The sequence below is a fragment of the Nicotiana attenuata genome, unplaced genomic scaffold (assembly GCF_001879085.1).
Source record: "Nicotiana attenuata strain UT unplaced genomic scaffold, NIATTr2, whole genome shotgun sequence".
Taxonomy (NCBI): Eukaryota; Viridiplantae; Streptophyta; class Magnoliopsida; order Solanales; family Solanaceae; genus Nicotiana; species Nicotiana attenuata.
Window position 1 is genome coordinate 366,946 of NW_017670749.1, and position 13,862 is coordinate 380,807.

The window sequence follows — 13,862 nt, forward strand, 5'->3', positions numbered from 1 at the left end:
AGCAAACAGTTAGTTTGAAACAAATAACAGATAGGTAATCGCACGTTGGGGGTATGATGCACCTATACAGTTAAATGTATTTCTACATGTTTTGCAACAGTTGCATGCTTCATCCCGGCCTTAACTTATTCTTGCTTATTTTCTTCTTTCCACTTTCACTCTTCCTTTTCATCTCTCTTTTTGTTTTTCTTTTCTTTTCTTCTCTTGCCTTTTTTTCTCTCATTTTTTTTTCTTATTGTAGCTATTCACAAAATTATGACCGAATCCGATGAGGATTGCCTACGTATCACGACGCCGCATGAATCAGATCATTACGTAGTTCAAGAAGTAAATGCAAAAAATAAAAGAACAATTTTTGTGGTTTTTTTTTCAAATTTCATTAATACTGAATTACAAAAAGACTCGAAACATACTTTTTCTAAGACTCTAAGGCTCAGGACATGCCTTTTCTAGGAATTGAAAGCAGACTCGAAACATAAAAAATACAGACTCGAAAAAGGAAGAAACTACAATCAAGAAAACATCAATGCCTCCAACCCTACCCTAGGGACACCAACTGGTCTTGCAGCGGGCCTACTTGCCAGGTCATCTTGGAGCCGATAGAGTTCTTCCATTATCTGACGAACAAAGATCATCACAGTGGCGAAAAACATGGATCTTGTCATGTCCTCGCACGCACTGCATTTCATGGTAATGTAGTCAGCAATCCTTCGAACTCTTTCTCTTATGATGCCCTTCTCTTGTAATAGACGACCAATCTGACGGGATCTAGCCTCCAAAACCTGGGTGGCAGCGTGATTTTGCTCTTGCTAGTGCTGTAAGTCCTCTTCCAACCGTGCCACTAAGGCGTAACAATGTTCTCTCTCAACCTTAAAATTTTTGGCTTGTTTAACCATTTCACCTTCGAGGTTGCCAATCGCCTTTTCCCAACCTGCGACCCTTCTTTCATATCTTTCTTTCATCTGTTGAATGAAAGTTGCACGCCCCTCAGCATTTTTAGCCAACCTCGTTTGTGCTTTTGCTAGTTCAGACTTAGTTTTCTGCAGGTCATCTTCATAGTTACGCAGCTTTTGAGTAAGATTGTAAATGAGCCTTTCATCTTTCCTGCTTTGGCCCGGATTCTCGGCTGCTATTTTCAACTGTCGAACCTGGGCCCTGAGAGCTTCATTTTCTCGAACCAATCTTCTCTTCTCACCCTCGGCCTCTTGTGCCTGTAAATCATTGTTGAAGGTGACATTTCTCAACTCTTCCGTAGATCGTGGATGGTGGCCTGATATTCCTTTTCCTTTTCCCCCCAGGCTAACCTCTCCTGAATTTTGTCATCAAAGGCTTGAACATGGGGCCTTTTGGCGGGCCTCACAGGTTCAGGCTCGGGCTCCGGCTCATTGTACACATGAAGACTCCTTTCAAACCAAGCAGCATAATTGGGATCAACTTCGCCCTTAGCTGGATCCGGTACCAGGGTGTTACTTTTTAGATACCGACAACAATTCCAATCTCTTTCAACTAAAGCCTCGGGTATCGTTGCTTCTGGGTGTAGTTCAATGACTTGAGTGCTTAGGTCTGCCTCTTCGGGTATCACCTGATATCTTCCTAGTTGTCTCAGAACTCTTTGTGGTGCATATGGTTGTATACTTCTCGCTCCCATCATCATCAAGTAGCCCTTTGAAGCGGTCATGTAGATGATTTCTGTTATTGGGAGCCATCCTATGGTCCATTCAATTTGATCTGCTCTCAACTTTCTCAAATAGGAAACCCATGCTTCAAACCCTTCCGGTGGTTTGTAATCTTCCACCCTTTCCTCATACTTTTTGATGAAATTGTTCTCGTCTGAAGCATATCTCATGAACTAAGGATGACGGCGAAGGTGTTCGATCATCTACATCTGAAGAAGAATATTGCAGCCTTCGAAAAATTGACCCCCATATTTGCACAAAGTTAATGCCCGGTAAATGTCCGCCAGCACTAATGGGACAAGTGTGTGATCTTTTTTGTCGACCAGGACCTGTGCAATTCTGGCCATACGAAGGTCTATTGTACCCTCAGAATTTGGAAATACCATGATTCCCAGAAATGCCACGATAAAAGCAAACCGTCGATGAATTTGCCATATGCTCTTGTCTTGTTTGTTATTCAACCCTTTCTCATGTGTTTCAAACCCAGCTGAGTGTCCAAATCTGAAATACAAGAAGTAGAACACACAACTCCCTTTGCTTGCGCGTTCCTTGCTCATTTGTTTGCTAATTTTCAAAAGATCGAAGAATTTGTGCACTGAGGGAGCCCTGGGAATATGAGTTGCTGCTTTCTTAACTCTTGGCCAAAGTCAATATACCCAGCTATTTCTTCTAGAGTGGGTGCTAGCTCAAAATCCGAGAAACGGAACACATTGTGAACGGGATCCCAGAAGGTTACCAAGGCCTTAATCAAATCCTCTCGCGTCTGGATGTGCATGATGTCTACCAAGGGACCCAATTGCTCTTTTACCCAAACTCGGCCATCTTCATCTAAATCAACCCACCACCTACGTAGCTGCATCCGTGCCCTTTCTATGACAGTTTTCGATGATTCCTGGACGGTATTCATTTGTACCTGTGGAGGGTTAAGGTTAGGGTTGACTCTTGTGGACTATTTTTGCAAAACAAGTTTTTTTTTTCTAAAATCAAATGGACAAAGACCCCTTTTTATTACTATGTTAGCAAAATGGTCGTTCTTGCAAACGTGGCCCCTTCACAATTCAAAATAAATTTTGAGGCCGGGGGTAAGTATTTTAAAGAAAAGTACACCTTTTAAACAGACTTTCCTGTTTCTCCCGAAAATGGCCTTTTGACAATTGGTGTAATCTAAGGCTATTTTAGTAAGAAACGACTTAAAACAAACCGAAGCTGGGTCGGCTTTATTGTTTTGACCAAAGCCCTTAAATACCTTTTATTTTTATTATTCGAAAAAAATGAGGCTGAACCTTATGTGGGTTGCGTACGTATCCCACATCCGGTAAGAATCAGACCTGCGTAGTTCGGGCAGTTTTGACGCAAAATATATGATATTTGACTCACTCGTTTGAAATACAATTTTTTTTCATTTTCCTTTTTCAAAAATTCGACAGAGTTTCAGGACATTTTCAAATACCGGGATTTTTAGAAACCGAGTAAATTTTCTATCCTACCTCACTCTTGGTTTTTCTCTTTATTAACCAGTCAACATGCAAGCAGAAATAAATATTCACATAGCACGTAGGATGCATCAAGATGGTCTTAATTTTGGGGTACACCCATCCTAGACGGACCAACCCCTGTGTTGAGTCCCCAAGTCAAATGCACGTGATGCAAATAATCGTTCCTACTAGGGATCCGGCATGAGGTTGCGTTATTCTAAGTTTAAAACCTGGGGTTTGTGGTCTAAACTTGGGTTACCCGAGCGGATAACTGGGGCATAGGAGGGGACGACGTACCGGGAGCACTAAAGTCTGCCCGACCTTGTCACTTGCCCAGCCTCGCTCTATTTGGTATAATTTCTGCAGAAAAAGCGGGCTACGCGAACGTATGCACCATTTTCAGAAGACTCGGAGGGGTGGCGTAAGAAGACATTTAAATACAGTTCAAGTAATATCAAAGCGGTAAATGACAATTAGCACATTAAGTCCACAAAATACAATAATGTCAACAATAAAGCCAAATAAAAAACACATTAACAAGCTCGAATTCTTGAACCCTGAACCGGAAGTTCTGGGTTCTTTGTCCCCAGCAGAGTCGCCAGAGCTGTCACACCTCCTTTTTTACACACCCCGAAAAGGAGTATATAAGTGAGTTTCTCCAATTAAAGTGACATTATTCGAGATGGGTTTATTTTATTTATTTCAGAGTTGCCACTTGGAATAATTTATGGTGTCCCAAGTCACCGATTTATTTTAAATCCCAAATCGAGGAAGTTTTATTTTTAAAGAGTCTGCGAACCAGAAATTCTAGATAAGGAGTTCTGTTAACCCGGGAGAAGGTGTTAGGCATTCCCGAGTTCCGTGGTTCTAGCACGGTCGCTTAGCAATTTATACTTGGCTTAATTGTTTAACTACTCATTTTTAAGACCTATGTGCAATTATCTTTTTACCGCATTTAAAAAATCACTTGTGATTTGTAATTAAAGAATTGAGTTACGCGTACGTATACTCTTTCCTTTTGGCGCGTCAAAAATCATGTCACGCGAACATGTCCATGATTAATAACGCTTTGCTTATTTATTAAGAAAAAAATTAGTTGAAGTTGCGCGAACGCATACCTCGTGTCTTTTAAGAATTAAATTTGTAATTATGTTACGCGAACGTATACATAATCACAATAGTAGCCTAAATCGAGCCTAAGGCAAACTACGATTATTTGAGGCATTTCTAGATTAATCAATTATATGAGGGCCATAAATTAAAAGATTATATTTGTATATGGCACACCCCAATTTGTTTAATCTAAGTTTGTAAGGGCCAAGTGTTGTAAATTAAAGTATGGAACACCTCAATTTTTAGAAAGGCTTGTTTAATTGAGGTTACCTAGGATATCCCTACTTAAGACTTAATTCAACAAAGGCTATCTAATCATGAAAAGATTTCAAAATATTTTTGGGACAAGGGGGAATGGGCCAGAAACAGCAGCTTTGAGAGCTGAAAATTGGGCTCACGAATGGCCCAGAAATCGGAAGCCTAAGATGCAAGCGCTGGTCTGGCAGACAAACAACCCACATTGAGCTTATATTTTCTTCAGGCGGGCCCAGTTGTGCATTGGCATCCGCTGGGCCTGTTCGCCTCTTTGCATTAAAACTTAACCAAACTTACCAAAGAAAAGGAAACAGGGAACATGGTTCACTTAATTTAAAAAAGATAAAACTTCAGAGAATAAAGCAGTTCAAATCTGAAGGTTTTGTCATGCTACTGTGATTTGCAAAAGGAAAATAACAAAAAAGGCATACATTTACCATAATTCAGGAGAGGTATCTTACAAATTATTAAACTACTGGGCTTAAAGCCCAGGCTCAATAGCCTAAATTCCTGATTTTGCTTGAATGGATCTCCGCTTGGGCCTGGCTGTGAGCCTGGCCCAGTCGCAGCTATGAAACATGTTCATCAAATGAACTATGGGTCTTAATTGTAATGACCCAATATTAAATAAACTAGTAAAAGAGAAACTGAATTTTTAAAAGTTATTAGAAGTCCATTTACAATGCTTAAAAAAAGCCCAGAAGTATAACAAATTCATCTTTTACAACGTATGCTACTGCCTAAATATGCTCAAAAATATTCCTTATTCCAGCTTCTGATTCCCTTTTGCCTTCAACTCTTCTTTTACAATGTGGGTATTTGCGAGAGAACGGCTATGGAACTGTCACTTACAAATTCACATCTCCAACTTCAGCTTTGAAATCACTTGGCCTAATGGCCATATCACATGCCAACACAACAAATAACAGTAGTAACACAGCCATTAGTTCATGTTAAAAGCCCTGAACCAGTGTAACCTTATCATTAACTACAAAAAAACTATTTCAGTGTTTAGGGGGTTCAAGTTCAAACATTCTGCATTCTCTCGAACATAAAAGAACTTGAACTATGTAAAGGGCTCAAACATGCTAAGGAAGAGATAGTTTAACACATTTGAAGGCATGGCGGTCATATAGAACATATAAATTGAAATGAGAAGAGACACTCAACAACAGCCTTTTCATTCAAACATTCAATCAACAGATTACAGGAACCATAGGAACTTAGATCAAACATGTGAGTTTCAAAATGTGTACCTTTATCAGCAAAGTATACAATAAAAGGCACAAATTTCTGAAAAGAAAACTGGATTTCAGTAGCAAGACAGCAGCACCACAGCCAAGAACAACCCAGAAGTTCAAATCAAAAGCCAATACCCAACTTGAAACCAGGAGGTTGAGCTAAAGGAGTAAGAGTGCTTCTACTTCAGACCATGTTTTCAACTTGTGAAGGAATGAGAGGTTTCTGCTATTTCTAAAAAAACAAAGCTGTTTTTGAGTTTGAAATTTCAGACAAGAGGATGGAACTTTTCAGAGAAATTTTGCTGATAAAAATGTGTCCAGAATTCCCTTTTTCGGAGGAATTAGAGGGTACATATAGGCTATCTAAAGGGAGGGCATCTTTTAGCATATTCCTTATCTTTAATGAATAATAGTACAGTCCTTTTTAACAACCCTTGGTACAGCTGTCCTATTTTCAGCATATTTTAAAACAGCTAGGACTGTACATTTATCCTAAAATATCTGATCTTTAGCCTAAGTAAAAATTCCCTTTTACCCCTTAGGTTGCCACTTATTTCAGGTTTACCTAGGTTTTTTAATTCAAAAGGGTCCCTAAAGTTCCTACTTGTTCAATTAAACCATAAAAGTCTTGAAGAATTAAATGTCAGACTAACATCTTTCTAATAGGAAAAGAGAGCCAATTGAATCAAAAGGTATCCTAATTCATTACTTAGAAACTCATATTCAACCAATACTCAATGATGAAAAACTATTTTAATATCCAGTAAAAGGAAAGAAGAATAATCATGGACTAATTATAAGAAACTGAAGTCCTAAAGGACATTAAACCTGATTTAATCCATCTTCAACAACTTAAACAGAACAAGGGAGGAAGAAAAGATAACAAAGACATTTTATAGTCCTGAATTCAGCCCTACTTAATCACCATGCTGAACTAATTCGTACTATATTTAGTGAATCAATCAAACTAAATGAACAATGTGGCTGCTAATTATCCTACAAACTAATTTAACAAATTAGAAAATGATTTCAAACAAATCAACAGCATGATTCTAAGACAACAAAAATTACTGATTCAACAATTCGAAGCATAATCAGTCTTATGAATAATCTACTGATGAGTACACAAATAACTTAAGAAAAGAAAAAGGCCTTAAAATCATATAGCTTATCAGGAGCAAACAAACATGCATAAAAGAACAAAAATCAAAAACCTAAAAATCAAAGAAGAAGAGAGGGATTTACCGGAATTCTACTTCAAAAACTGGGTTGAGCCACGAATCAGTCCAAAACTCCCTGAAATGTAAGATGGACGTTGACTACCATTATTCGACTATTCTTAACAAGAACAACCGAATAATGGAGGCTACAAGTCCACTTGACCAATTACAATCCCCAAAAACGAAGAAGAAAATTAGGGTTTTTTTTTCGGAGCTTGAGGTTTGAAATTCGAGCAGACTGGGGTTTATTCGAGGGGGGGCAAGGGTGGTTTGGGGTTCAGATGGGGGCAAGGGTCATAGGGTGTTAACTTGGGGTCGATTGGATGAGTTAGGGTTTCGGCCATCTCTCTTTAGTTCAAGATTCGAGAGGTTCGGCGGGGATTCGAGGGAAGGGGTTTGGGGAATTGAAAGGAGGAGAAGGAGGGGAATCTATGGTGTGAAGATGGGGTCGATTGGAGCAACGCCGCCGGCGGAGGCGATTTCCGGTAGGCGGTTCACGGTGGAGAAGGTGAGGGGTTCTCTGAGGGTGTATGAGAGACGATGAGAGGGGGTAGGGGGGGCTAGTTCGGACAGTAATATACTAAAGACACCCTAGTTCAAAGCCGTCTGATCAAGATAAATCAACGGACGAGATCTCTCATGCCCAAAACGGGGTCGTTTGGATGGTGAGGGACTGGACCGGGTGAATCAATTTTTGGGCTTGGGTTATGGGTGGACTTGGGCTGATTTGTAGGTTCAATTCCGAAACATCAAATACCTTCCTCTTTTAATTTCAACTTCTTTTCTTTTTCGTTTTTTTTCTTCTTTTTTTTTAAAAAACAAATTAAAAAAAATCCTAAATTATTTAAAATGTTAGAAATTAAACTAATTAATTAATTACAAAATTATAAAAGCTACTCAATCCTCTATTAAAAGAGAAAAATCAATAAAAAGGATAAAAATGTAGAAATTGGCCATTTTTTGTGATATTCATTTTATAGAGCAAACAATTAATTAATTAATCAAAAAAATATAAAAATAAACCCTAAATGCAATGCATGATTCTTTTTTTTGGTATTTTCATAATTTAATAAGCTTAATCATGCACAAAAAATGCAAATAGAAATCCTACAAAATCCTTAAAATAGCAAATAGTTAAAGGAAGAAAACTAATTATTGGAATTCTGTAGGAGTCAATCATATGGGGGAAAAATCATGTGCTCACACTATTTATTTATTCATGGAAAACCTATATTTTTTCTCCTTAAATCAGTGTTGTTTTGAATTCTTCATTCACTTACTTGTTTCGTTAAAACTTATATGCTGATCCTTGATTATTCCTTTATTTGCAACCTTATTTAGTTTCTTGCCTTACTTAAATTAATCGTGATACTTGCTGATTCTTACTAATTATTTCTTAATTGAACTCCTGTTTATTTACCCCTAATTGCTTACTCCGTACCTAAGTCTTACTTGATTTCTTTCCTTAAATATATGTCCTGCTCTTTACCGTTGATTGATTACCCCTTGATTAGGGAAGACTTTACTGATTTTACGTATGACCGATTCTGTAAATTTTTCTAATTGCTGCATAATTGATTCTTTACCTTATTCTGTTTAATCTTGACCACTATATATACTCTCCTCAATGGGTTCTNCAAAGTTCAAGGCCCAAACGTGGTAGAGTCTAAAATTCCTTTAAGACCATTAAGACTAATTTGTAAAAAATGGGTTCTCGAGTTAAGTAGTGGGGTCAAATTAGAGGTTTATCCCTCTGTTTGAATCCGGACTTGAACTTGAAGCCCGAATTTTATAATATTAATTAACTAAGATTCTTTAGAGACCAAATTACGTAGAAATTTATAGCTTGTTCTAGGATGACCCTTAAATAAATGAGGTGCGCTCGCCAAATAAAATGCATACATTGCGGGGCCCAGATTAAATGCTTTATTAAAAATACTGTAGAAATTCGGGACATCTGATTAATGTTTCACCTAGCATGTCTGAATTTGGTTTCTGTTAAAACATGTGATTAGTATGTCTAATTCTTCCTACTGCTTTATCCAGCATGTTTCAGTCTGCTTGTTATGTATGTTAGCATGTTTGAACTAGGAATACTCATGATGTTTGCCTAAACTGTTCACTTAGGTTCTTGCTTAATCGGCTTTGCTAAGTTGTCTAGTATCTCAAAATAACTTTGACTATGTGCCAACTTCTCCAGTGTTAATATGTTTTTTCTACATGGTTGTTTGTGATCTTGGCTCTATGTCTCTTCCACCCATTCTTATGACTAACTTCTTAATCCTATAAAACTCTTGAAAACTTCTGTGCATCCTATTGTTTATGTGTTACTACCATACACTACTGTGTATTCTATGCGTCCCCAATCCCCCACTATCCCTGTGTCAAAATTTGTGTTGAATGATGCTAAACCTATTTGTCCTATAACCAATTAGGCCGCTTGCTGATTTTTCAAAAGTGTTTATCTGCTTCTCAAATTGTTTTACTACTAAATCATTTCTTACTTTTCAGAAAAACCTCTTCACTTATAGAGTCATTTTGGTACTTTTTTCTTGTCAAAACTTTTCAAAACTATTTCAAGCACTCTCACTCTACTCTTAAGTCCCTAGGTTCTGCCCCTCCAGTGTGTGTACTGCCTTGGGATCCTCTTGAGATCTCTTTGAACTCTAGCACACTAGGGCTGGCTATTCCACATTGCACTTACTCAATCCTTATTGTGAAGAGTCTGGGTGTGAGCACTGTCCGGGATCATTGAGGTCCTTAGGGAACTCTGACACACCTGGACATGAAATTGGCTATGAAATCCTTGGCATTCGAGACTACTGAAGCCCTGGCATTACCAGGATTTGCTTCGGGCCTACTTCAGGCTCCATATAGTTTAATTTCTATTTTATTTATGTAATTTATTCGATCATTGGTCTGTAATATTTAATTGTAAACAGATATTGGGGTGGCTAGTAAAAAAAGAGGGTAGTTATATGATATTGTTGGTAATCCTAGGTAGAAAACATGCTATTGGTTTTATATTCTGTGAATCTGCATTAGAAGCCATATCTTAGGATATTCTCATTTACATTTAAATCATGTCAAACCTGCATTAGATATCCTATTTTAGGGCTTCACGCTTATTACTTCATCATGATTTACATCACTATTCCATGATTCAATCTCGCGTAAATAATTCCTCTTAGAAATCCTGCTACTAGGTTAATAATCTCGCCTTAATAAACTGTCATCCTTGTATGAATTAGATACCATGTTTTTAGGAACTTTGCTTGCATTTGTTTGAACCTGCTTATTTCGATTAAAAGAAGTCAATGTCCATGAAAAGGTATAAAAGCAACTTCCCGTATAGACATCATGCCTTTAAGCACGAATCAGTATAAATCACCTGTTATAATCTGAGTCACCTAGAACAGCATGTTTGTAGGTTGAACAATTTCTAAGAGTCACCTAGAACAGCATGTTTGTAGGTTGAACAATTTCTAAAACTATTAATCATCTCCTATAATTGTGATTGCATACAATCCCACGCCTAGGCAAGCCTTAGGTAACCAATCTCTATATGAAACTGGAAACTGCATTCTGATTGTGTCAAAACCACTTAAGTTTTACAGGACTTAAAATCAGTAGGCAAATCGATTAGGACCCTGCCATTAAATGTTTTGAATATTTAGTGTATTAGTGTTCACCTGGACATCCTGTCCTAGGATTCTTTCTAAAAAAACTACATGTATTTGTGTTTGAGACGTGTTGTTTATTTGCTGTATCTGTGCGGAGGTAAACACGAGCCTTTTAACTGCTTCTTGTCCCTATTTGCTGGTCCTACATGTTATTTGATTGTCGCCTAGATTTTTGCCCTTTTAAATACCTTAGGGTTGTCTAGAACTACCCAGATTTAAAGGTCCCAAACTCCTCCGGGACCACAAGGAAGGGACGGGTAACAGCACGCTTAGAGTTCATTAAGTAAAACTCGCTTAATAGCCACTAAGGGGTGGGATAATGGGTAGAAAAGGATATGCTGATTTGTGCGCTAATGTAACGTGTAGCCCTCATTGAGGAGTGATTACCGGGCATTGCATAGATGTGATCATATAGGATAAACAACTTAGGACCCCCCTTTTCCTTTTGCATATGTGTGCTTAGATTGCTTAACTATTAAAATCAATATTCCTTTTACATATGTGTGCTTAGACTGCTTAACTATTAAAACCAATGTTCCTTCTACATATGTGTGCTTAGACTGCTTAACTATTAAAACCAATGTTCCTTTACATATGTGTGCTTAGACTGTTTATTTGCATCGGAATAATTCACAAAGTAAGTTTGGCCGGGATCCACCGTTGTGGACTTTGAGGGGTGCCTAACACCTTCCCCTTGAAGTAACTTCAAGCCCTTACCCAATCTCTTGTTGTATAATTAGTGTTGTAAATGACCCGTAATAGGTGCCCTAACACACCTTAATTCGTTAGGTGGCGACTCTTTGATTCCTTATATCCCTTTTACCAAAAGGAAACAAGTTTTCCCAATAATGTCAAAAACCCTGACTAATCCGATAGGAGAGGAAAAAGGGGGCGCGACAGCATGGCGACTCCGCTGGGGAGTTCTAGGCTTAGACCGTTACAAACCGCTTTGTGAGTTTGTCTAAGTATGCCTTATTTTGTTAATACCCGCACCCTTTCCCGTTACCCTGTATGCGACTTTAACTAGTTATTTTTCAAGTATTTATTTTCCCAATACAAAACTGACATGCTTCTTTCTTTTCTTCTGTAACCGGTTTCAATTATAACTGCTGTATTTATCGCTTTCATAATGTGAAAATACTTGACAACATGTTGTTTACTGCTTATTGCTGCATAATCATGCTCAACATCATATTCCACTCGTTCTTAAACAAATCCTATAGCAACGCTTGATGAGTGGTTGCGCTCTTTCAATTTATATCACTCCCTAAATTCGGAAAGGCATATTTGCGGTAAAACCAGTCGATCAGTGGTGCAGTCGAGGTTCTGTGCCTTTCCACCTCGAGTTCTCCGCTCGAGGGTACCTGTCTAAAACCCCATAGAAACCTTACTCTTGTTATATTGTGCATGCATCATGGTCAAAACCTTTAAGACAAGCCTTATCCAAAAATCAACCGGGATTTTCTTAATCACAACGGGCACAATCACGTTCTGTGCATTAATTTGGAGAGGTAAATGCCAATATGGTAATCATAAGTGTATAAATAGTCGAATCCGGTGGGGGAAAGGGCCTAGCCGTTTTTGTCTTGTAGAAAATGAGGCACGAAGTCCCCAAATTCGGTATGGTCAGCAATGTTCCACCAATGCTCCTAGACTGGTGGGAAGACCTTTCCTCCAGTGACAAGAAACAAGTGAGGAAGCATTTGGGCAATTTACCTTCTCTTCTGGAAATCCAACCGAACAGATCAAGGAGTGGAGAGAGATGGCTATCCTTTCCAACAGGAAGCTAGAATACTTGGAGCGAGGCATAGTGGAGTTAGAGGGCAAAGTCATCAAAAGGATCGAGGATCGCCAGAACGCTGAGGGAAATGGAGGACACTTGGCCAGAGCGTACCTGCTGCTAGGACTGCGCGAGCTGGGAAATTTGTTCGATGGAATCAAGAATATCGAATCTGGGGAAGGTCCTTCTGGGACCAAGTAGGCTAGATATACCTTTTTGCCTTCATAAATGTAATAAGGCCCAGTGCCACTAGTGGATTATCTTTATTATTCTAGTGTCTTTTTAGGATTCGTCCATTTTATATTAATGAAATGAGGTATTTTGGCATCTAAGTCTTCCATATCAACTTGTCGCTAGGCCTACCTCGGGCATAACGAGGCTCCCAAATTAAGACGCGCATTTATATTCCTGCAATATGTGTTTAAATACTGCAAATATATTATCACAATCCCCACTGACTTGTTACCTTTTTGTTTTTATTTTATTTCCTTTTGATTATTCCCCTTCCCTAAAGGTTGGTTCGTGTATTCTGGCATCATCAGCATATCATACAAGATCCAGGGGCCCTCCACCTTCTCCTCCTCCTAGTCCACCTAAAGGCAAAGGCAAAGCAAAAATGGAAGACTTGACTAACATCAGAAAGGAAAACTCAACACCAGCTGAACATCCAGAAGCTTCCGATGGTCGGGGTACTCAGGTCCAGAATGATGCCGTGTCGCAACTTGAACAAAGGTTATTGAAACTCCAAGGGGAACTTGAACATGTTCGGAACCTAGCGAACTTGTCCTTCTCACTCAGCGTCCCATACGTTGGCCATCCAAACACTCAAAACTCTGCACCACCTCGGAATACACCCAACAAACAGAATCCTCCTGCAACCCACCACTATACAACTCCACTACCATAACAACAAAATACTTGCCACACTCCCTGAAACACCCCACCAATCATTCCTGAACCATAAAATTCCACCAACGATCACCTCTATGCTCAAGCACCAGTCCACCAGAATAATCCCATATACATGGAGACTCTACCTCACTCCACCCAACCCGTCTCTTACACACCGGAGTCCAGTGAGAAGGATATGCTCATCAAGAACCTAGCCGAAGAACTCAAGAAATTGACTAGCCGAGTTCAAGGCGTGGAAGGAGGTAAGGGGCTCGAAGGATTGAATTATGAAGATCTATGTATACAGACTGATGTGGAACTGCCGGAGGGTTACAAACCTCCCAAGTTCGAAATGTTCAACGGTACTGCTGATCCCAAGGTCCATCTAAGGACCTAGTGTGACAAACTGGTCGGAGATGGAAGAGACAAAAAGATCCGGATGAAATTGTTCATGAGGAGCCTCACAGGATATGCTTTGTCCTAGTACATCACCAGGACCCTAAGAAGTGGTCTAGTTGGGTGAGTATG